The sequence below is a fragment of the Phascolarctos cinereus genome, unplaced genomic scaffold (genome assembly GCF_003287225.1).
Source record: "Phascolarctos cinereus isolate Bilbo 61053 unplaced genomic scaffold, phaCin_HiC Scaffold_4;HRSCAF=312, whole genome shotgun sequence".
NCBI lineage: Eukaryota > Metazoa > Chordata > Mammalia > Diprotodontia > Phascolarctidae > Phascolarctos > Phascolarctos cinereus.
Window position 1 is genome coordinate 604,464,329 of NW_027555847.1, and position 23,298 is coordinate 604,487,626.

The following is a 23,298-nucleotide window of genomic DNA, read 5'->3' on the forward strand; positions in this document are numbered from 1 at the left end:
CTGAAACTCAATTAATTCCCTTTAATTTGTGGGGGCAAGATATTTTACATCTAAGGGGAGCTATTATTTTGTTTGGGTGAAACAGTGGCTTTTGACAAAAAGGAAGCTTTTTACAGTAAAGCAATTAGTTGAAAAGACTTTTAAAAGGACATATAGAATTCTTTACAAATCCTTGGAATTCACCTGTTTTTGTTATTAAAATGAAGTCAGTGAAATGAGGATGCTTCATGACCTCTGAGCTATTAATGAAGTCTCCCTTCACCCATTATGAATTCTGTTTCCTAGCCTTTGATAGTTATTGATTTAAAAGACTGCTTTTTTACTATTCCACTGCAAGAAGCTGACAAATGTTGTTTTGCTTTTACAATACCCAGTGTTAATGCAGAACACCCTGCAACCAGGTTTCAATAGAAAGTCCTTCCTCAAGGCATGAAAAACAGCCCTACAATGTGTCAAAATTTTGTTAATAAAGCTATACAACCAATTAGGAAAAAATTTCTCAAAGCAAAAATAATACACTATATACTGACATACTTTGTAGCTGTTCAACTGAAAACACACATTTATTTGCTCAGCCTCAATTAGCTTTACAAGGATGTGGGCTTATTACAGCCCCAGAAAAAGTTTAAGAAAAATCTCTGATTTCCTACCTAGGTCATATTGTCACGAAACAACAGTGAAGCACTTAATGATTTTCAAAAACTTTTAGAGGATACTAATTAGTTTTGACCACATTCCAAATTACTACAGAACAACTGCTAATTTCTTTTTTACATTTAGAGGAGATCCTAATCAAAATTCCCCTAGGACATTAACTCCTGAAGCAAAACAGAAGCTTTATTTAGTCGTACAGAAAAATTCCTGAAGCTCAACTCACCCATATTTTTTTAAATGAAGAGGTACCAGGTGCTATTCTTAGTACTCCAGTGTCCCTACAATTTTTAACTTACAGGAAATTTACTTTCTGTTATTAATCAACCTTATAACAAAAGGCAAATAGACACTCTTGTTTCCTCTTAGAGGACTGGCAAATTGCTATTACTATTTTTTCTGGTCATATTGATATTGATAATTACTTACCATTTCTTAAGATATTAACCTTTTTTACTAATTATTCATAGGTATTTCAAAAAGATTGTTAGATTTAACCCCATTCCTTCAGCACCCATGACATTCATCATGGGTTAAGTACAGGTATAGCAGGATATTATGAGCCTATTAATGTTGTTTCTGATAACAAGTAATCTGTTTATGTCTCTCAAAATAGAGAGATGCAAAGTTAAAATATATTACTAATACACAATTATATACTGAAAGCAATGCCATTATTGATTCTTAACTACAATGCTGCCACTTAACTTTTATTAAGCTTTTTTGAGCCTTTTATTAACTGTATTCTGCCAATACAACAATCTTAACAGTAGAAAGGATAACATTTTGTGACTATTTTTGAATAAATAAACTCCTACAGTATTAGAAACATAGTATAAAGAATAATGATTATTTTTTAATTAACAGCCTGTTTCAAATGTATCAAGAGGCTTTTCTCCCAAACATATTTGACAATTGGATGTAACTATATGCCTTCTTTTGAAAAGCTTTCTTATATTCATGTTATAATGGATATTTTTCTTCTTTCATTTTTGCCACTTTACAAACAAGTGGACAATTAAATGTGATCAATCATATTTTACAAGCCTTCACAGTTATGAGTGTACTTAAATGAATCAAAACAGATAATGCTCCTGAGGAGCTTCCATTAGCAAAACATTTTCTTCCTTTTATGCTTTTTATAACATTTCTCTGATCACAAACATTTATATAATTAAAAAAAGATATTAAAATTATTCTTTTTAAAAAAAAAGGGGGAATCTGGGCTATACCCCTCATTGATAATTGGTTATTAATTTTTGACAATTGGCTATTAATTTTTATAATTGGCTATTAATTTTCTAAATATTAACAAAGATGAGTACACTCCAGCCTAAAAACATCCAGAGGCCCAGATCCATTACTGGATTCATTACTAACGAGGGGATGAGGGTGTGCTTATATTTTTTCAGAAAATCTTGATAAACCTGTCCAGATACTGGAGAAAGATATCAGAGCATGAATAACAACTCATAGCTTGAATACAGAGTATGAGAATTCGGGGAAAGTGCAGAAGGAGCCAATCTACAGTTCCCTTACATGGGGTCCAGTGAAAGCTCCCTCTCATCGAGTGATAAAAGACTTCTGAACTTGTATTTTTAGTAATAGTAGCTTTACTTTTTGCTCAAGTGTGTAATGTACAGAGTGCTCAGCACTGGACTTATTTTCCTTTTCCACCCTGGATGCAACCCTCACATATATGGACAAATTGGGACTACACATATACTAATAACACCTGTATATTCAGAAGACAAGAAGATGCCTACCTCCAGGATAAAGTCAATGTTACAATTACCCTCAGATCTCTAGCATCCAGGACACCTATATATTTTTCAAAATTTAGCAACAATATTGAATCCTGTTTTTTCCTTGTTACATCATTTTTTAATACCAGTTTGTCTAATGGATATGTAACTTTTATTCAATCTAAAACTACTTTTGAATAGTATGTTACTTGTGTCAATTGTACTCTCAAGCAATGTATTGATAATAATGACTATATTGTACTTTTGGTAGAACGATCATCATTTGCCATTTTCCCTACCAACTTTTACATGAAAAGTTTCAGAATTCTGGTGAACATGTTCTTCACATTATTATTTCCTCCTTAAGTCAATTAAAACAATTTATTGGTTTCCTTATTACTGGTTTAATTATTGTTGCTTCTTTTATTGTATCTACTACTGTTTCATCTATTGTGCTACAATCTTAAATCTAAACTGCATAATTTGTATGTGACTTAGCAAAAAATATATGTTTAGTACTTAATGCACAAGAAGCTGCTGGTGTATTGTATAAAGTCAATTTATTAGGAAAATCAGTATTGTATTTAGCAGATAAGTTAGAAACCTTGAAAGCAAGGTTGTTATTGCAATGTGATTATAGATATTCATATATTTACATTACCCTGCTACCCTATGATGCTTCAAATCCTAATATCTCATGAGACAAGACAAGTGCCTGCCTACTGGGGGCCTGGCACAATTCTAATATTACCCACAGTATTAATATCCTTCATGATATTACTGCCAATTTTGAACTGCTCAGTATGCTAACAATTGGTCCGTGGTTTTACAACATCAAATTAAAATAGATGCTATGATGCAACAAGAATTGGATGTTTTAGAGCAGTCAGTGATAGCTTTAGGAAGACAAATAGAACTATTAACAATGCACTTCAATTTGAAATATAATTATCGCTATTCTTTTATCTGTGTAATTCCATATGTGTATTCAAATTTCGCTAATGTTAATGCAATCATTGAACAAATATTTAATAAGCTCTAGGGTACATGGCACTCTGAAAATATTACATGGAAAATTAACCAACTATCTAAAATACCACATGAAATTGCTGATTCTCATATTGATGGTATTGATCCTCAAGATATTGCAAACAAATTGTTAATTAGGATAGATCAACTTAATCCTCTTAAAAATGTATTTAGCTTGCTATTGTATTTTCTATCTTGGCTATGTTTTGTGTTAATTTTGTGTTTCCTCCTTCCCTGCCTCTTAAGATAGACTCACCACAGCTTAGGTGAGATTCATGCATTTTCTTGGGCAATGTTATTCATCATATTATTTTCCATTATTCCTTGCATTAAGGATCAGAGTGTTAGGAATGGATGTTCATTGCCTCAAGCTGCTTGCAAAACTGAAAGGGGGAATTTGTTGAGGACCAGCTCTAAAGAGTCCAATCTGGGTTTAAGATCCAGGACAGAGTTTGACTCTTGCCCAGTCTTAACCCACAGGGTTCAATTATTTAGAAAGCAGGGCTCTCCAAATCTCCCCCTGCAAGGGAGGCTCCTGAGACATTCCTTCTCATTCTTTGAACCTTAGATTTACACATTCACTCCTCTATGCAGGTGGTGCCAAGGCACCTGGGAAAACCTTGGAAAATACAACCCAATCTAGGAACCCTGATAAAGAGTAAATGTATGTTGTCACATCCTCAGCAGATGTTTTGGGGAGTATCTCACGGACAGGACTCTTTGAAGTTAGGCTAGATTTTCTCTATATATCCTGTACCCTCAGATGAATAAACTGAGTCAGTCTGTACTGCTCCGCCTGGCCCACGTCTCACATTATTTCATGCCTTCCTGTTCAGTGCACTATCTGATTGATGGCGACATCCACTGTGCCACCTAGCTGCCCCTTGAATTGTTTCTTTCTGGCTGCTTCCAATATTTTCTCCTTGACCTGGGAACTCTGGAATTTGGCTACAATATTCCTAGGAGTTTTCCTTTGGGGATCTCTTTCAGGAGGTGATCGGTGGATTCTTTCAATTTCTCTTTTACCCTCTGATTCTAGAATACCAGGGCAGTTTTCCTTGATAACTTCTTGAAAGATGATTTCTAAGCTCTTTTCCAGATCATGGCTTTCAGACAGTCCAATAATTTTTAAATTATCTCTCCTGGATCTATTTTCCAGATCAGCTGTTTTTCCAATGAGATATTTCATATTGTCTTCTATTTTGTTCATTCTTTTGGTTTTGTTTTACAATATCTTGATTTCTCAGAAAGTCACTAGCTTCCATTTACTCCATTCTAATTTTTAAGAAAGTATTTTCTTCAGTGAGCTTTTGGACCTCCTTTCCCCTTTTGCCAATTATGCTTCTTAAGGCATTTTTCTCCTCATTGGCTTTTTGGACCTCTTTTGCCATTTGGATTAGGCTATTTTTTTAAGTGTTATTTTCTTAAGTATTTTTTTGGATCTCCTTTAGCAAGTTGTTGACTTGTTTTTCATGATTTTCTTGCATCGCTCTCATTTCTCTTTCCAGTTTTTCCTCTACTTCTCTTACTTGCTTCTCAAAATCATTTTTGAGCTCTTCCATGGCCTGGGACTGATTCATATTTTTCTTGGAGGCTTTGAATGTGGGAGTTTTGACTTTGTTGTCTTCTTCTGGCTGTATGTTTTGATCTTATTTCTTACCAAAGAAAGATTCTATGGTCTGACTTTTTTTTGCACAGTTTGCTTATGTTCCTAGCCAATTACTTAAGTTTTAAACTCTTTGTTAAGGTTGGGGTCTGCTTCCAGTATGAAGAATGTAGTGTCCTAAGTTTCAGGGGTTTTGTGCAGCTGTTTTCAGAGATACTTCTAGGGACCTGCAAATTTTCAGTTCTTTCAAGGTAGTATGATCAAGGCAAGGTGTTTACTCTTTTCCTGGCCTGTGCTCTGGGCTATGAGTGACCACAAGAACTCTTTTCTGTCTTGGAACTTTGAGGAGGATTTTCTCTATACCACCACTACAAGCTTCCACCACTCCAGCACTCCTCTTTACCCCAGGATCATCACCCAGAACTGTGACCAGATCCACGCACAGGCAAAGCAAGAGAAGCCTGCCTCAGCACTGGCAAAGAGATCCCGGCAATTCTCCTCAGATCAGCCACTTTATTCCCCCTTAGTCTGTGGGCCTGAAGCTCCAGAAGCAGCCACCTCCCTGGGGTTGTGCTAGGACTGGGGCTGGGACCAAGCTTCTCTCCCACTGTGGTCACACACTTTTCCTACTGACCTTCTAAGTTGTCTTTGGCATTTTTGGTTTGTGAAGTCTGGAAACTACCACAGCTCCCTGTGATTCAGTCCCCTGAGGCCTGCTCCAAGTTCACTGAGGCCTGGTCTTTGTCTGTGCACCCAAGTTGAACTGCATTCCTCTCCCAGTCTGGCACAATATGCCTTTCCAATCAACCATTGAGGTGGTCTTTGGCTGAAAATTTGTTTCACTCTCTCTTTTTGTGGGTTCTGCTGCTCTAGAATTTGTTTAGAACCATTTTTTACAGGTATTTGGAAGGATATGGGGGAGAGCTCAAGCAAGTCACTACTTTTACTCCACCATCTTGGTTCTGCCCAGCATACTTTTACTAAATAAATAAGGGGAAAAAAAGAATGAACACTCCATTAGATCTTCTCTTTTTAACATATCATCCTTAGAAAATCTTAGAAACTTTGATCTAAGTGGGAGACTCTAAATTTTAAAGGAAATAACAGTGTAAAATTCATTTCCTATTATATCTTGACTAGCTCCACTCAAATGTGGTTGCTATAGTAATAAGCTCAATGCTATGAGAATGACAAATGATTTCTTCAGGCAGGATCATAAGATCATTGATGTCTAACTTGAAGAGATCTTAAAGGTCATCTAGTCCAACATCTTTATTTTTCAGATGAGGAAACTGAGACCCAAAGAGGTTAAGTAACTTGCCCAAGACCAAACATCCATTTACGTTACTAATTACAGAATCAAAATTTTTTTTTATTAATATTAGAATATTCAGAGTAGTTGAGTAGCTAGTTCTTTTCAGATGCAAATGCAGATTTTTTTTTTTAGAAAGGAAAGCAGTCTATTCAGGTTTGGGAGATAGGATTGACTGAAACTTTCTAGAGATTTTTCCTCTCAACTTTTTAAACTATGTAATTAAAGCAAGAATTGCACAAAGTGATGTTTTTCAATTATGAGTTTATATGATTTCAACCATATAAAAGGTACTACATGCACAAGTGGTTTTGTGCTTTTGTTAAGGAACACTGGTACACCTGGTTTTAAAAGTAAATAAGAAGCAAGGCAATAAGTTAATTTCTTCACAAGTTCATAATTTAATCCAACACTGTTAATATCTGCTGAGTATAATATATAATTCACATTATACAGAAAAGCTTAAAAAAAATCTTCCTTTAATACATTCAATAGAAACCAATCAGGCCAAGTATTTATACTCTGCTATTATAAGCATGGAAGAAAATTCTTCTCACCAACTGATTAGTATCTTCCCCTGTGCCACGGTCAAATAAATCTTCAAAGTCAGTTTCTTTTAGGAAGTTTTACCTGGGTCAAGCAAAAATAGTCAGTGAAAAGTTCAGTAGGCAATCAATGAATATTCATTGAGAACTGAATTGAATGATCCAATTTTAGCTGCATTATACTTATATATAAGAGAAATTAAAAGTTTAAGATGCAGTTTCTGACCTTAAAAAATTGTCGTGTAGGTGGCAAAATACACAAAAGTCTAGAAATATTTATTTAAGATACAATAATTAAGCATTAGTCTAGTGCTTAGTACAGTCCCTGGAACATAGTAAGTGCTTAGTAAATGTTTATTCATTGATTGATTGATTAAACTATGTTACAAATGTTTAAAACGATTTCTTTTGGCAATCTGTGTCTTAGAGACTCAGAAGTCCCACCACCTCCACCATCACCGTTCTGACCACAGTTCTTCAGAAGGACATCTCTGATAATGATATTGCTGTGAAATCTTCTTATTTTGGTCAAATGCCAAACCAGCCCTGAAATGATATTATCCTACTCAGGTTTGGGTGGAGACAGACTTCCAAGACTGGTGTTTCCTTTGATGGTGGGCAATATTGGCCTCTGTGGACTGTGATCTAAAGCACATAATCAAGACCTCATTTTTATATGACCTACCTCCTAGTATGTCAACCAATCACAGTTGATTGGCACCCCTTAGGAATACCTTCTCTTTGAAGGGCATATAAGGCTGTACCCCAAATCCCAAACTGAGATAGTTTTGAACTGGCTCCTTTATGGGGGCCCTGTTTTGGACTGAACTCCCATGTAATGCATGTCAATCCACCTTGAGAGAAATTAAGCCATGGACACATGTACCCCATATTTGTCTCTTTCTTAGAGCAGACTCTGTTTCAAATTGTGGTTTGTGGGGTTCAGGGGGTTCAAGGTTCACACAGACAATAAGAAATAAAATAGAAATTAATACTAGATGGCAAGAGAACTGAGTTCTGGTTCCCTCTTCACAACTTACAGCAAGTATACTAGTCAAGAACTCTGTGCTGGTAATGAATTCATCTGGGGCCATGCCCCAGGAATGAATTTCTGGGATCTGGTTTGGGAAAGAGTAAGCAGGTTCCTGATGGGGCAGTAATGATGGACTCCTAAAAGGCTCTGTACTTTCCCACTTGGTGTTAGGCTGGGGCACCCAGCCCTTCTGGGTCCTTCTCTGTTATCTCCCAGTCACCCAAGCTATTGGCCCCTTCTTGACCACTGTATATAAGTGTCTATCTTTCCCCCATTAAATAGTTAAATTCCTTAAGAGTCTGGCCCACTTGTTAATACAAGTGTCACAAAAGCTCAGATTCTTAAAATTTGGCCAATAGCACAGACTCACTAGGAATCTCACTCATCCCAACTGGTGTTTTAATAAACCTTGTCTCTGGCTGAAGCTTGAGTTGAATTCATTCGAGGTAGGAGCTGCATCATTTGCCCTTGAATTTGGGGGGTCCCAGCACCCGCTAGACCTCAATACTCCCACTATACTTGGTGATGAATATTTACTGATCAAACCAGCCTATTTGTATGTGTGTGTGTGTGTGTGTGTGTGTGTGTGTGTGTGTGTGTGTGTGCGCGCGCATGGCAAGATAAAAACTGAACAGCCAAGTTCAGTAATTGAGGGTTTCTTTACCTTTTCTCTCTGTATTTGTTTCATTTTGCCCTGGCTGCTGAACTTTGGAGGATGGCAGTTTGTACTTTGAAAGACATATTAGTTTTCCTCTGGTGTCTTCAAGTCAAATAGAATCTTAGAATGTCTGAGACTTTAGAGATCTAATCCAATACCTTCATTTTATAGCTGAGAAACTGGGAAATCAAGGAGATCAAGTGATTTGTGCATGACATAGCATCTGTAGTTAGCAGCAGAGTCAGAACGGAATATAGATGTCCAGACTTCCAGCCCCAATAAGTTTCCATTGACTTTTTAAAAATTCTTCACTTGGTTTGAAATTAACTCTCCAGCTGGCTGCTTTTGCTATTTAATAGCTTTCTCTTTTGAATGCAACAGAGAGAGCAAAATGAGCCTGAGGATAACAAATTTCCCTTCCTTTCTACTACAAACCCATTCTTCACAGGACTACCCCTCAAAGCCCTGAAAAGTTGTGAATGAATTGTTAATTGATTTGAACTTAGAGGCCTGAGAGTCAGTTTGTGAGAAGGAAACCAACCAGAAACTCAGAAAACCAGGGTTGTGAAATAGTACAACTCTATGTATTAGGCTAGAAAGAAGAATCCATAGTGGCTTCTCAAAAATGTTGCTTGTCCTAAAAGGCATTGATATTCTCCAGGCCTAAACAATAAATTTCAAGGAGAATTCAATTCAATAAATATTTATTAGTGTGGCATTTTAAAAGATTTAAGAGACATAATTTCTAGGTAATTTAATCATTTTATTAATAATGCCAACATTTTAATAAAAGGGCGGTCAATTGGCTGTCTCTCTTTTAGACCAAAGACAATCATGGTGGTGGGTTCCCACTTACATGCCCATTGGAAGAGAGGTTTGTTCCCAGGGTGGCAATCAACTCTGATTGGTTAAACCTGAGTAGAGCACAATGGCCACCCTACTGGGATGCTATCTAACCAAAGTTAGTCCAATCTCATTCAGTAATGTCCTTCAAGAGACTGAACTTTTAAAATCAGGCCTTTAGAAAAATGGGGGAACTCTGGGCCTCCCCAAATCATTGGTTATTAATAATCATTTCTCTTATTAGGAATCTATTATATGCAGTGTACTGTGTTAAGCACTAGGGGAAATAATAAAAAAACATGGTCCCATCCTCATGGAGCTTATAGTCTAATACAAAGAATGGGAGCAGTAGGATTTGGGTTCTTTACATGTTTTTCATGCTTTGTGCTTTCCCCTTGCACCACCCCCTCCTCAATAACCCAGTAACATACATTTGGTGTAAACCTTGGTAATATCCTAACTAACTCTCTCTGTCTCTCTCCCCATAGATAAATAGATAGATACATACATACATATATACATACATACATACACATACACATTGGGGCATCTAGGTGGTACACTGGACAGGGTGCTGGGCCTGAAGTCAGGGAGACTTATCTTTCTGAGTTTAAATCTGGCCTCATACCCTTCCTAGCTATGTGACCCTGGGCAAGTCATTTAACCCTGTTTGCCTCAGTTTCCTCATCTGTAAAGAGAAGGAAATGGCAAACCACTGCAGTGTCTTTGCCAAGAAAATCCCAAATGGGGTCATGAAGAATTGGGTATGACTGAAAACAACTGAACAACATATATGCACATATATACACATATCTCACATGTAATATCATTTATCACTCATGTACAATGTTACATTCATCACATATGTGTGATTAAAAAAACCAACTATTCTTCATCCACACCAGGACCTCTATTCCTTTGATCCCTCAATTCTCTCCCAGTCTATTTCTGCTGAACTAGCTACTCTTCTTAGTGAACCAATTCAACTCTACACTGTCCTTCTCTCTTAAATCCCTAGTCCCCTATTATTTCACCAATTATATCTTGCCATGCTTTAGCCTTGGATTGCTCCTACCATTCATCATCTTTACCCCTACACGAATACTGCTAAAATGAGAACAGAGAAAAATGACAACACTTTTCTGACTGGATTCACTACAAATTTACATTACACAACCTCAAATGGGCCTTCACCGTTGCTAGGCAATCCTAGACCTGCCTAATCAATTCATTAACCCACACTTCACAGCTGCTCTCTCAAACCTTTTAATCTCTCCTCAAACTTCTATAGTTCCTTCTCCCCTACTCCTTCAGCTAAGAACCTTACCTCATATTTTACACAGAAAAAAAAAATGAGGCCATTTCCTGTAAGCTCCCTCTTTCTCATCTCTCACTCAGATGCCTTCTACTACTCACTTCTTCACTCCTGTCTCACATGATGAAGTAGGCTTACTCCTAACCCCTCTGCTTGTTCAAGAGATTCCATTCCATCTCATCTTCTCCAGCAGATTGCCCCCTCTGCCTTCCCCACTCTTTCATTTACTTTGAATCTTTCCCTATCTGCTGGTTCATTCATTACTTCCTACAGATATCCCCATCCTCAAAAAACCCTCACTTGACCCTTCCATTCCTGTTATTTTCCTATATCTCTTCTGCCCTATGCAGCTAAACTTCACAAAAAGGTCTTCTATAATAGATGCCTCCACTTTCTTTCCTCTCACTTTCTTCTTAACTCCTTACAATCCAACTTCTAACCACATCATTCCACCAAAACTGTTGTCTCCAACATGACCAGTGATCTCTTAGTTGCCAAATCCAATGGCCTTTTCTCTATTCTCATTCTCCTTGATCTTTCTGCAGCCTTTGTCATACTTGATCACTTTCTCCTCCTTTGATAGTCTCTTCTCTCTAGGTTTTCAGGACACAACTTTCTCCTCATTCTTCTACTTATCTGATTACTTCTTCTCATTCTCCTTTGGTCAATGTTCATCTAGATCAGAGGCTCCCAGACTTATTTGGCTACTGCCCCCTTTTTAAAAAAAAGTACTCAGTGCTCCCCTGGAAATCTACTTTCTTTAACCTGTTAATGATTTTCTTAAAGAAAAATCTGCATCATTTCAAAAAATATATAAAATATATTTTTAAATGATGCATCTTAAGTTTAATAATTTATTGTAAATTTGTGGGTTTTTTCCTGCATTGAAATTTTGATGATGCAATATTGTATCATGTAACTATATAGTATCATATTGTAAAAAGGTCATTACATGCACATATTCCTGCTGATGCATGCTAGACTTCCTGATAATGGAGGACACGCTCACCTGCCAATACTTGCTTGTTAAGACCTGTCAGCAGACTTAACCACTGATTGTTTATAACTCACATTTTGTGTGTTTACTTGGAAAATAATGTAATCACTGACTTTAACTCTATTACACAATAGATGCAACATGTATGGACAGTTTTTCAAAGTTTTCTTCTCTTCTCTTCTTTTCTTATGCTTCCACTGTTCCCTTATTTTTATTCAACACCTCCCCCTCATTATACCCAAGGCTATTACTGTCCCCCCATTGTTCTAGCACTCCATAGGGTGGTATTGTCCACTTTGGGACTAGATCATGACCTCTAACCACAACTGTCCCTCAATGCTATTTCATTTGGTGTTTTCCTAAGCTCCCATGAATTTAATTACTATTTTTATGCTGATGATTCTCAAATCTATCTATCCTGCCTCAAACTCTCTGCTGACCTTCAATCTAGCATCTCCAACCGCCTGTCCAATAGACATCTTAAACTCAACATGTCTAAAACTGAACTTATTCTCTTGTCTGCTGAATAATCCCCTTCCTGCCTTCCCTGTTACTGTTGAGGTCTCCAAGTCTCTCAAAATCTGAGTCACCCTGGACTCATCATTATCTCTCATCCCCCATATCCAATCTGTGGACAAAGCCTGTATACTTCACATTTGCAAAATCTCTCCAATACCTCCCTTCTCTCCTCTGATACTGCCACCATTCTACTACAGGCCCTTATCACCTCATGCCTGCAGGTGGGTTTGCCTGCCTCAAGTCTTTCCCTTCAATCCACCTTACATTCAGCAACTAAGGTGATTTTCCTTAAGTGAAGAACTTACCATATTACCCTCCCTCACACTGTACTCAATAAACTCCAGTGGCCTCTAGAATCAAATGCCTATTGTTAGGCATTCAAAGCCTTTCATAACCTAGCTTCCTCCTACTTTTCCAGTCTTCTTGCACCTTACTCCCAGCCACAAATTCAATCCAGAGGGACTGGCTGTTCCACAAACAAGGTACACCATTTCGTGCCCCTGGGCATTTTCTCTGGCTGTCCCTTATGTCTGGAATGCTTTTCTTCCTCAATTCTGTCTACTGTCTTCCCTTAAGTTCCAAATAAAATCTCACCTCCATAGGAAACCTTTCTCAACTCTTAATTCTAGTGCCTTCCCTCTTAATTATTTCTTAGCCTATATATAGTTTGACATATTTGTTTACATGTGTCTCCCTCATTATATTGTAAGCTCCTTGGGGGCAGGGATTGTCTTTTGCCTCTTTTTGTAGCCTTAGCACTTAGCACAGAGGGGCACACAGTAGCCATTTAATAAATATTTATTGATTCATGTCCTTTGTTATCGCACACATGATATGCTACATGCATGATACCATTTATCACATGATAGTCATTTCATACTTCATTTGTTTTACATTAAATATGCATGTGTCTATAAATGTATATACATATTGTTCAGTTATGTCTATACACACCTATCATGCCTGTGTCATTACATAGCCAAAGGAGGGGAAGGAATGTGAGTAGTGATGACATACCATCCAGATTTAGCTTAGAACACATGCCAATGTCCCTCCCCAATGAATCACAATAGAGCCAAGTCAAGTCAATAAACATTTATGCCAGGCACTGTTTATCTCTGAGTATACAAAGTCCTAGTGATAGAAACATATATTTTTATATACAAAAAAACAAGATAGTCCTTGTTCTAAAGGAATTCACATTCCAACAGAGGAATACAACACAAATAAGAGAGCCAAATAGGGCCAAGGAGGAGTATTTCAGTCTGACAAGTATGATAAGTGGGATCACAGGACAACTGATTAACCTGTTCTTTCCAGGAACAGGAATGTTGATTTGGTAACTGTTCCTAGAGCAAGAGGTGGAAAGAGTTTGTGGTAAACTCTCACTAATCAAGAGTTCAGGCTTCCAGAGTGGTGTAGGAGTGCCAACTTGCCACTTCCAGAAAGGTGTCTGACGAAGTGGTAGCAAATCTTCAAAGAGAAAAATGCCAGCTCAGGATAACAGAGATCAGCAGCATAGCAGAAACCAATAAGTCCTTCTTTGCGATTCTCCTTAGTGACCCTATATGATGTCTCCAGAAAGCATATACAATATGATTTTTGAAACAAAGAGTTGCTAGTACAGAATTTTTATTTTTTCTTAATTTCAGTAAATCTGGGATATTATGAACTGTCTGTAAAGAGGGTATTTTCTGCCTTTTGGGTTAACATCAACTTGAAGGGAGGTCAAATGAAATTTGTCTTTGGTATTTTAACATTTTTTATTAGTGACTGGGATGACAGCATACTGATCAGATTTTTCAGATGACATAAAGCTAGGAGGTAAAGCTACCACATGTAATGACAGTATAAAAATAGATCCTGAATGGCTAATGGGCAAGATCCAATAAATTGAAATAGAATATACATTTTTCTAACTAAGGTTTTAAAAAATCAGCTTCACAAGATGAGGGGCAAATGATGAGATAACAGTTTATGTGAAAGAGATTTAGTTTAGTGGACTACAAGGTCAATGAGTCAAGATTCTATCATCACAACAGCAAGCTGATGTAATATTAAAAGAACACAGGAGTTGATCATTGCTATACTATTCTGTCCTGGTCAGACTTCATCTGGAGCATTGTTCCAATCTGGGTGTCACATTTTAGAAAGAACACTAATCAACTGGGGTATTCCTTAAGACTAGCGAGGAAACGAGATCATGCCACAAAAAAGATTACCTGAACTGAAGATAATCAGTGAATCAAACTGTCTTGAATTTCATTTGATCCAGACAACCCTGGAAGGCAGGTGTATTATAACTCTCCATTTTATAGAAGAGGAAAATGAGGCTGACAGGTTAAGTAACTTGCCCAAGGTAACCCCGCTAATAAAGGAGGCATAATTTAAATTCAGGTCGGCCTCATTCCAAATCCAGTACACCGTCCGTCACGCCACGTAGCAGCCAATTGTAAGGACACCTCGAACCAACCTAAAGGAAAAGTTGGCAGTCGCTGGGTCCTTCCAACGTATTTTAAGAGGAATAAAAGAAAAAGAAAAAGAAAAATATGTTCGCAATGAAATTCGTAGGCACGCAAGCGGAGGAAGAGTAGGAGTTCAATGCTATATTCCCCAGGGCTATGTGGTTCAAGTCCCAGACTAATCAAAGGGGCGCTCGCTGGAGAGCATCAAGGTACAATATTTAATCAACTGTGGTCACCAATTAGTACTATTAAGAACCTCAGAGGAAATCTCTACATACCACCCAGTGAGGCAGTCGGTCTTCTAAATTCAATCTATGGCTAGCTAAAGCTTTGGGGATGTGGTTGGTGAAAGGGTATCGGACTTTTAGATTTTAGAGATCAATGAGCCTGGCTTTTACCGGACCACAAGACTGAGAAAGGAAAACAGCTGGAGGGCAGGGTGTGGGGGTGTGGGAAGGATATTGAGGTGTCTGCGATTGAGGAAGAGGATGAAGCTGCATAAGCTGGAGTGGTCAGTGCCCAGCTGGAGCCCAGAAAATAGTACAGACAGCACAAGCTGGGTTTGGGTTTGGCGGTGAAAAGACAAGGTCGTGAACCGTAAGGTTTCTGAACCAAGCGGACTCCTACAGAACGGGGCAGAGGGGCCAGGCCGATCCCAGCCCGCAGGAAAGGGCATTTAGTTTCATTCTTCGTCTCCGCTTCTCCACTGTCTGTGACTCTGCTGAGAAGGCTTTCAAGGGTGTGAGGGAACACAGGGTCCAGGGAGACAGCCCGACCGGAGGCCAACACTACCGCCAACCAAGCGCTGCGCAAGGAGGAGGAAGAGGCTGGCGGCTGGCGCAACGGTCACAAAAGCAACACGCGACAGAGCAGGCAAACGTCCCACCCCGCCGCCCAGGACCGTAGTCTTCATTGGCTCGTGGTTCCGCCGCGTGACCAGCGGCCCCGGGCCAATTGGTCTAAGAGAGCCAAGGGGTGGGGTGAAGAAGTGAGGAAGACAAGGCTGCAGCTGTAGACTAGGGATCCGAGGAAGGGAACGTGGGGAGGGGCGACGAGGGAGGGGGGGGGCGGGAGGAGGGTTTCCCGGGAGGAGGAGGAGGTCCATGGCAGCGATTCGACGGAGACGACGGCGGCGAGCCCGCGCGTGGCTTTGAATGAGCCTCTGAGTAAGGCCGAGGAGGAGCGCACGCGCGCGTGCCTGGGTGCGCGCGCGGCCCGCGGCAACTCGGAGCCTCCGCCGGGCTGGCGGGGAGGGGGAGGGGCAGGTGAGTGTGCGAATCGCGCGCGCCCGCGACTGGGGGGGTCCCCCTCCCCTCAGTCCTGCAGGCTTCTCCCTCCCCCTTCTTTCCCCACCATCCCCGCACGTCCCCTCCCCCAACTGCCCTTTTTCTCGGTCCTTCCCGCTCCTTTATTCCTTTTCGCCCCCTATCCCCTTTGCCATCACAAGCCTGGGGACTGGTTCCGGGTCAGGCTGACACCCCCCCCCTTTTATACCCCACCCCGAGGTGAGGGTGGCTATGTCCAGGTTCGCTGCGGAGAGGTGCTAGCATCCTAGCTCCTTTACGTAGCCCTGGGGTTGGAAGGGGGATCGTTCTTTAGGGGACACCTCACTTTGCTCTTAACCTCCCCCATAACAAAACACATCCTCTTAAAAATGTGGGGCTGCTTTTCCAACAGCACCCAGTGCCCCAGGACTAGCTCTGTGCCCTCAGCCAGCTGGCCTGGCCCCTGCCAGCTATTTCTAGTTGTGCGTCCCCCTTGTTTCCTTAGCCGGGCATTTTCCCTCATGTTGCGTGCACGGGCATTGATTGGCGTGTGTGGACCTGAAATGTCACTTTGTCTAGCTTTAGATTAAGTAGCTACAATAGCTCCCCAGACGCTCTCCCCTATCTTCCCCCCCCCCCCATTTTAAGGTACGTTGTTGGGTTAAAGCAAATGGAGCTCCTAAGAGTAAAGGTGTTGCTAGACGTTAGGATTATGTTTTGCCAGTAATCACTTCGGAAAAGCTCAAAGGGCTCTTTGGCTTTTGATTAAAGAACTTTAATCTTGCCCTCTTCAGATTTACGAAGAACCCTGAGGTGGCATGTATTTAGTGGCTTGACTCCCTGTGTGAGTTTTGGCAAAAAACGTGGCTAGGACTGGAACACAGGTCTCCTGAAAATACTTCCGGGAGATTAATAGACTCAGTAATTCCCTAAGTTTTTGGACTTTTTAAAATACTTTTCTTCAGTTATCATGTTTTTTCCTTTTCCTCTCTTCTCACTAACCACTTGAAAGAAATAAAAATGACAGAGAAAGAGAGAAATGCAGAACCCTTGTATCATAAAAACAAAGTCAGGCAAGAAATTCTCACATTGACCATGCCCAAAAATGCGTTTCAAATTCTCTCTGATAGTCTATCATCTTTATTTCTAGGTGGCCTGTTTAATTTCACAATATTTTACTCCCCTTTCTCTAAGAAGCTGCATTAACTCATTTCTTTTTTTTCATTTTTTGACCCATAAAATGAGGGACATGTATTAGTGCTACAAAAGTAGGAATGGGCTATGTTGTGCTTGATCACGTAATTTCTTTAATTTGGCATAAAGATTACAAAACCACAATGCACAGGACATAGTGTCTAATTCATTTTCTACTAAAAATGATTCTACTTAATGCATCTTTAACTCTGAATTATGGGTTGGTAAATGCAGATAGAAAATACTCTTCGAAGTGACATTGACAGCTTAATTCTAGTTATTTTATGTGCATGCATTGATTTCTGCTGGCGGTTACCTAGGCAAAAGGTAAATTTGAACCTTCAACTTGTGATGCCATTTTTTTTCTTTTGGTTTTGGAGTTGAACATCCTTTAGTGTTACTTTCTCAGTATAACGTTCCTATTGGTTTCTTAAAAATAGAAGTGTTAACGATCTAGGTGACTTATTAGAGTAAACCCATCAGAAATTTGGATTAGTAACTTTTTATTTTTTTACAAAGTGGCTTAAGACAAAAAATAACTTAATTGGCCTGTTTTTATCTCATTTTATAACTGAATTTCAAAAATTTCAATAAAATAGTGAGCATGATTTTAGAGAGATGTGCTGATTTGAATGAGATTTAGTAGTTGGATAGTTTTGTGTCTGGCATTCACGTAAATGAGTAACATTCAATACTTCTATGTATTAGAGCTATTACTTGGAAAAGAAAACAGTACCTTCTTTAATCATTATATAGGACTTTGTCAACAGCATATGCTTTTTATAGGTTTCAGTTTGCTTTAAATGTTAGGTTTTTCATGGAAATTACATGAGAAATATTCCAGAAGAGTGTAGTAGAGTACATACTAAATAACGTCTTGAGTTGTTCTTATACTTTTGTGATCCTGACAGGTATGCTTATTGCACATTTAAAGGAGATAGAAAATAACTCTGTCCATCCGTGCTAGCTTCCTACAAATACTAAAGCAGCTTTTGAGGGTTTTAAAATCCTTTTGATTACTTAGCACAGTTCTACCTACTATTTTTGCTTTAGGCAGGATCTCCATGCACATGTAGAACAAAATTTGTTTCAGCTTAATTCAGAACATTTTATGAGTGTCAACTGTATGCTTAGTAACTGTTGTATATATCTTATTGACTATGGAATGATGACAAATTTTTCCCCTTTTTGCTGAGTCCTAAATTTTTGAGTTGGTGCCAAAAAGTTTTGGAGCATAAAGTTATATCATAGTGTATTTTAAAGAAAGTAAAATTCTATACCTTTAATGCTAGCAAAGAAGTATGAATGGGTAGCACAAACTCGAGTTTCTTGATAAGATGGCTTGTGCTGAAGTATTCACAGACTATATGATGCTTTTGTTATATTGCAAAATTCAGTATACCAAATATATTAGAGATAGGGACTTGATCAGTGATATCTTTGGCTTAGAGAATTCTTGTATAAGGAAGGAAACTACCTTAACCAATGCTGGTCAGCACCTATGATGTTGACTTTTATTTAGAAAGTTTCCTAGAACAATGAGAGGCTAAGTGAATTGCTAGGGGTCACTTAGGCAAGACTTGAACTAAGTTAACCTGCCTTCCAGACCAACTCTATCCACTTTGCCATGCTGCAAATATGTTATTACCACCAAATTCAGTAGTAGCATCTTTAATAATAAAGATGAAGTTAGCATGGAATGAGGAAATTCTTGATCGTTTGGGAAGCAAAGTGTGGGGAACAAATGGTACCTACCTGTATTACCTGTATTTTGCCATGAGTAACAATTGTCATTTCCAAATTGGTTTCAGTAGGTAAACACAATTTAGCTATATGTCCGGTTTACTCTTTAGTTCTGGTTATTCAGTTCATCAAATGTTTCTTGAATGTGAACTAATAGAGAGGAAGCAGTGAAAAGGCATAGTTGAAAGAACAGTGAATTTGAAGTGAGGAGTGACTTTCTTATCTAATTCTTATCTAAATACCTGGGCCAGTCATTTAATATCTTTGTCTTCTATCTAATATCTTTGTCTTCATAGGGTTGTTTTAAAGCAATGCTTTTTGATTTTTAAAGTACAGAAGAAAAGAGTTGTGTTTTTATTTATAGATATCAGACCTGTGGAGAGGTAGGGGGTACTTTTCATTTGTAGGGATTACCAGGGTGGTTTTGTAGAGTAGAGGTCATAGGATCATGTATTTAGAGGTTGAGGGTACCTTACTGTTCAAGTCTAATTCTCTCATTTTATAGTTGAGGAAACTGAGATTCAGAGAGGAGAAATGAGTTGCCTTGGGCTAAAGGTGGTCCAGTGCTCTTCCTGAAATGTGATATAACTTGATTTTGTGATGGTTTCTTCTGTAACCTCCTCAAAAATCATGAACATTGCATCACCCCCTTTAATTCTTGCCATTCAAGCACAAAGTACTCTTAATTGGCTGTCTGTCTTTTCAAAGCTACCCTGCTGAAAATGTAGCTCTCTCCCCCATTCAGAATTCCAGTTCCTTGTATGCAGCTGCTTTCTGCTAGCTTTCATCAGGCAAGTAATCCCTTTAAAATAATGGATTTAAGATATGAATGACTCTTAAGCTGTTTTTGCGTTTTCCTTTTTTCTTTTTTTTTTTAAAGCACAGAGACTTCCCCCCCCAGTTCCAAATTCTCTCCCTCCCCTCCTCACTCAATGAGAAGGCAAAAGAAATAAAACCTATTACAAATATGTATAGTCATACAAAACAGATTTCTGCATTAGCCATGTTCCCCCCCCCTCCAAAAAATAAAAAGAAGAAGAAGGAAGGAAGGAAGAAAAAGGGAAAAATATGGTTCTATCTTCCCCCTTGAGTTTGTCAGTTCTTTTTCTGGAGTTTGATAACATCTTTTATCATGAGTCCTTTAGAATTGTATCGGGCTATTGCGTTGATGAGAATTACTCAGTTTTTCAGGTTCCGTTACTGTTATAGTATTGCTATTACTGTGCACATTGTTCTGTTGTTTCTGCTCAGTTCACTTTGTACCAGTTCATATAGATCTTCCTGGGTTTTTCTGAACCATCCCCTTCATCATTTTCTTATAACCCAATAGTATTCCATTATATTCAAATACCACAACTTGTTTAGCAATTTTCCAGTTGATTGACATTCCTCAGTTTCCAATGTTTTGCCACAACAAAAAGAGCTTTGATTAAAGCGTGTGTGTGTGTGTGTGTGTGTGTGTGTGTGTGTGTGTGTGTGTGTGTGTGTGTGTACATACACATCTCCTTTCCTTCTTTCTTTGTTCTTTTTGGAGTATAGCCTAAGTAGCAATATTGCTGGGTTAAATGCTATGCATAGTTTGGAAATAGTACCAAATTGCTTTCCAGAATGGTCAGACTAGATCACAGCTCCACCAACAATACATTAATGTGTCTGTTTTCCCATATGCCCTCCAGCATTTATCATTTTCCTTTTTTTGTCGTCTTAGCCAATCTTAGGGCTATGAGGTGGTATCTCAGAATTGGTTTAATTTGTGTTTCTCTAATAGAGATTTGGGCAGCTAGGTGGTACAGTGCTATACAGTGCCAGAATCAGGAAGACTAGTCTTCCTGAGTTCAAATCTGGCATCAGACACTAGCTATGTAACCCTGGGCAAGTCACTTAACCCTGTCTGCCTCATCTATAAAATGAGCTAGAGAAAGAAATGGCAAACCGCTCCAGCATCTTTGCCAAGGAAACCCCAGATAGTGTCATGAAGAGTCAGATATGACTGAACACCTAATGGAAATTTAGAGCTTGTTTTGTATATGACTAGTTATAGTTTTAACTTCTGAAAATTGCCTGTTTGACTCTTTTATCAGTTGGGGAATGGCTCTTATTGTAAGTCTGACTCAGTTCCTTATTTATCTTAGAAATGATGCACTTATCAGAGAAATTTGCTGCAAAGATTTCCCTTTTCCCCTCGCCCCAGTTTTCTGTTTTTCTTCTAATTTTAGCTGCATTAGTTTTGTTGATGGAAAGCTTTTTAATTTTCTACCATATTATTTGTTTTACATCTTGTGAACCTCTTTATCTCTTATTTGGTCATGAACTCTTCACCTAGCCATAGATCTGACAGGTAATTTCCTTCCTGCTCTGCTAATTTACATATTTTATCACCTTTTATGTCTAAATCATGAACCCCTTTTGAGCTTATGTTTGTATGTGGTGTCAGATGTTGGTCCGTTCCTAGTTTCTACCAGACTACTTTCCAGTTTTCCCAAAAGTTTTTGTCATGTAGTGAGTTCTTACTTTAATGGGTAGAATCTTGGATTTATCAAACACTAGGTTACTGAAACTCATTTGCTTCTGTATGTTGTGTACCTAATTTATTCCACTCATCAGTCTATTTCTTACCTAGTACCAGTCAATCAATAAACATTTATTAAGTACCTCCTAGGTACCAGGCACAATACTAAGCCCTAGAGATACAAAAAGAGGCAAAAGACAGTCCTTGCTCTGGAATTAAGAGAGGTTGGAGGAGGCTTCCAATAAAAGGTGAGGAGGCAGTAGGAAGCCATTGGAGGTTTTATTGAGTAGGAGGGCGAGACATGAGTGCTTTTGGAAAACCCTTCAATTGCTGAATGGAGGATGGATTGGATTTGGGAGACACTTAAGGAAGGCAGACCCACTAGCAGGTTATTGCAGTAGTCCAGAAGCAGTAGTGAGGGCTTATCTGGGACTGGTGACAGTGTCAGAGGAGAGAGATGTGAAAGTAAAATATACAGGCCTTGACATCAGAGCAGAAATGGGGAAAGAATGAGAGATAGTGAGGATTCCAGGGATAACTCCTAGGTTGCTAGTTGGAGAGACTGGGAGGATGTTTTGCCCTCTTCAGTAACAGAGAAGGTAGGAGGGGGAAAGGGTTTGGGGGGGAAATGAATTCTGTTTTGGACATGTTGTGATGTCTACTGGACATCTGGTTCTAGATGTCTGAAAGGGAGTTGGAGATGCAATATTTGAGGTCAGCAGAGAGTTTGGAGCAGGATATATAGATTTTGAGAATTGTCAGCATAGAGATGTTAATTAAATCCATCAAAGCCAATGAGATCACCAAGTGAAGTGGTATAGAGGGGGAAGAGAAGAGGGCCTAGGTCTGAACACTGAGGAACACCTATGGTTAGAGACCTAATCTAGATGAAGATCCAAAAAAGGAGACACAGAAGGAGTGGTCAGATGGGTAGGAGAAGAACCAGGAGAGAGTTTTGTCATGAAAACCTAGAGAGAAGAGAGTGATCAACAGTGTCACAGGCTGCAGAGAGGTCAGGAAGAATGAGGATTGAGAAAAGGCCATTGGATTTGTCAACTAAGAGATCATTAGTAACTCTGGACAGTGCACTTTCTATGGAATTGTAAGGTCAGACAGAAGCCAGATTGTAAGGGATTAAGAAGAGGACAGAAAGTGGAAACATCTATAATAGATGGCCTTTTTGAGCAGTTTATTTTACCAGGGACAGAAGATAGATACAGGACTTATAACAGGTATGGGAAGGTCAGGTGAGGTTTTTCCAGGATAGGGGAGACATGGGCATGTTTGTAGGTAGGAGGAAATGAACAGAAAGAGAGAGAGAGAAATTGAAATAAGTTAAAGAGTAGGGATGGCAATGGAGGCAGTCTGTTGGAGGAGATGGGATGGAATGGGATTCCTTAAACAAGTAGAGAGATTAGCCTTGGTAAATAACTAAGTAAGGCTACTTCATCATGTGAGACAATAGTGAAGGAGGAGGTAGTGGCAGAAGGTATCTTAGTGTTAGGAGATGAGGGGAGAAGAGGGAGTTCGTGGTAAATGTCCCCAATTTTTTCCATAAAATATGATGAAAAGTTCTCACTGGAGAGTGGGGGGAGAGAGGGGCCATGGGAGATTTGAGGAGGGATGAGGAAATTTGGAAGAGCTGCTCTAGCCATTGAGATAATGAGCTAATAGTAGGATTGCCTAGGATCATTGAGGGCCCAGTGGAGTTTATGTAACAAAGTTGTTGAGGATCTAGTCAGAAGAGTTTCTTGATTTTCTCCCCCTTCTTTCAGCAGCACCTGTGTTCAGGAGCAAGGGTGAGAAATGGTGGGAGTGATCTAAGAATGGGGCTTGTTATGATGATTACAGTTTTGCAGTATAGTTTGA

At 39.0% G+C, this 23,298-nt stretch overlaps 1 protein-coding gene and 1 long non-coding RNA gene across 2 annotated transcripts in view; one reads left to right on the forward strand and one right to left on the reverse strand.

The window, feature by feature from the left end:
- Positions 1–13,035: 13,035 nt before the first annotated feature.
- On the reverse strand, positions 13,036–15,734 carry LOC144457024 (uncharacterized). The gene is made up of 2 exons (XR_013486308.1): positions 14,476–15,734; positions 13,036–13,828 (listed from the first exon to the last, which is right to left on the reverse strand). It is a non-coding gene; the product is annotated as an uncharacterized LOC144457024 (long non-coding RNA).
- A 78-nt stretch (positions 15,735–15,812) lies between these two features.
- EBAG9 (estrogen receptor binding site associated antigen 9) overlaps positions 15,813–23,298 on the forward strand; it is a 38,247-nt gene continuing 30,761 nt past the window's right edge. The window contains exon 1 of the mRNA XM_020970342.2: positions 15,813–15,983. The gene's annotated coding sequence lies outside the window, so the exon portion shown is untranslated. The remainder of the gene's footprint in view (positions 15,984–23,298) is intronic.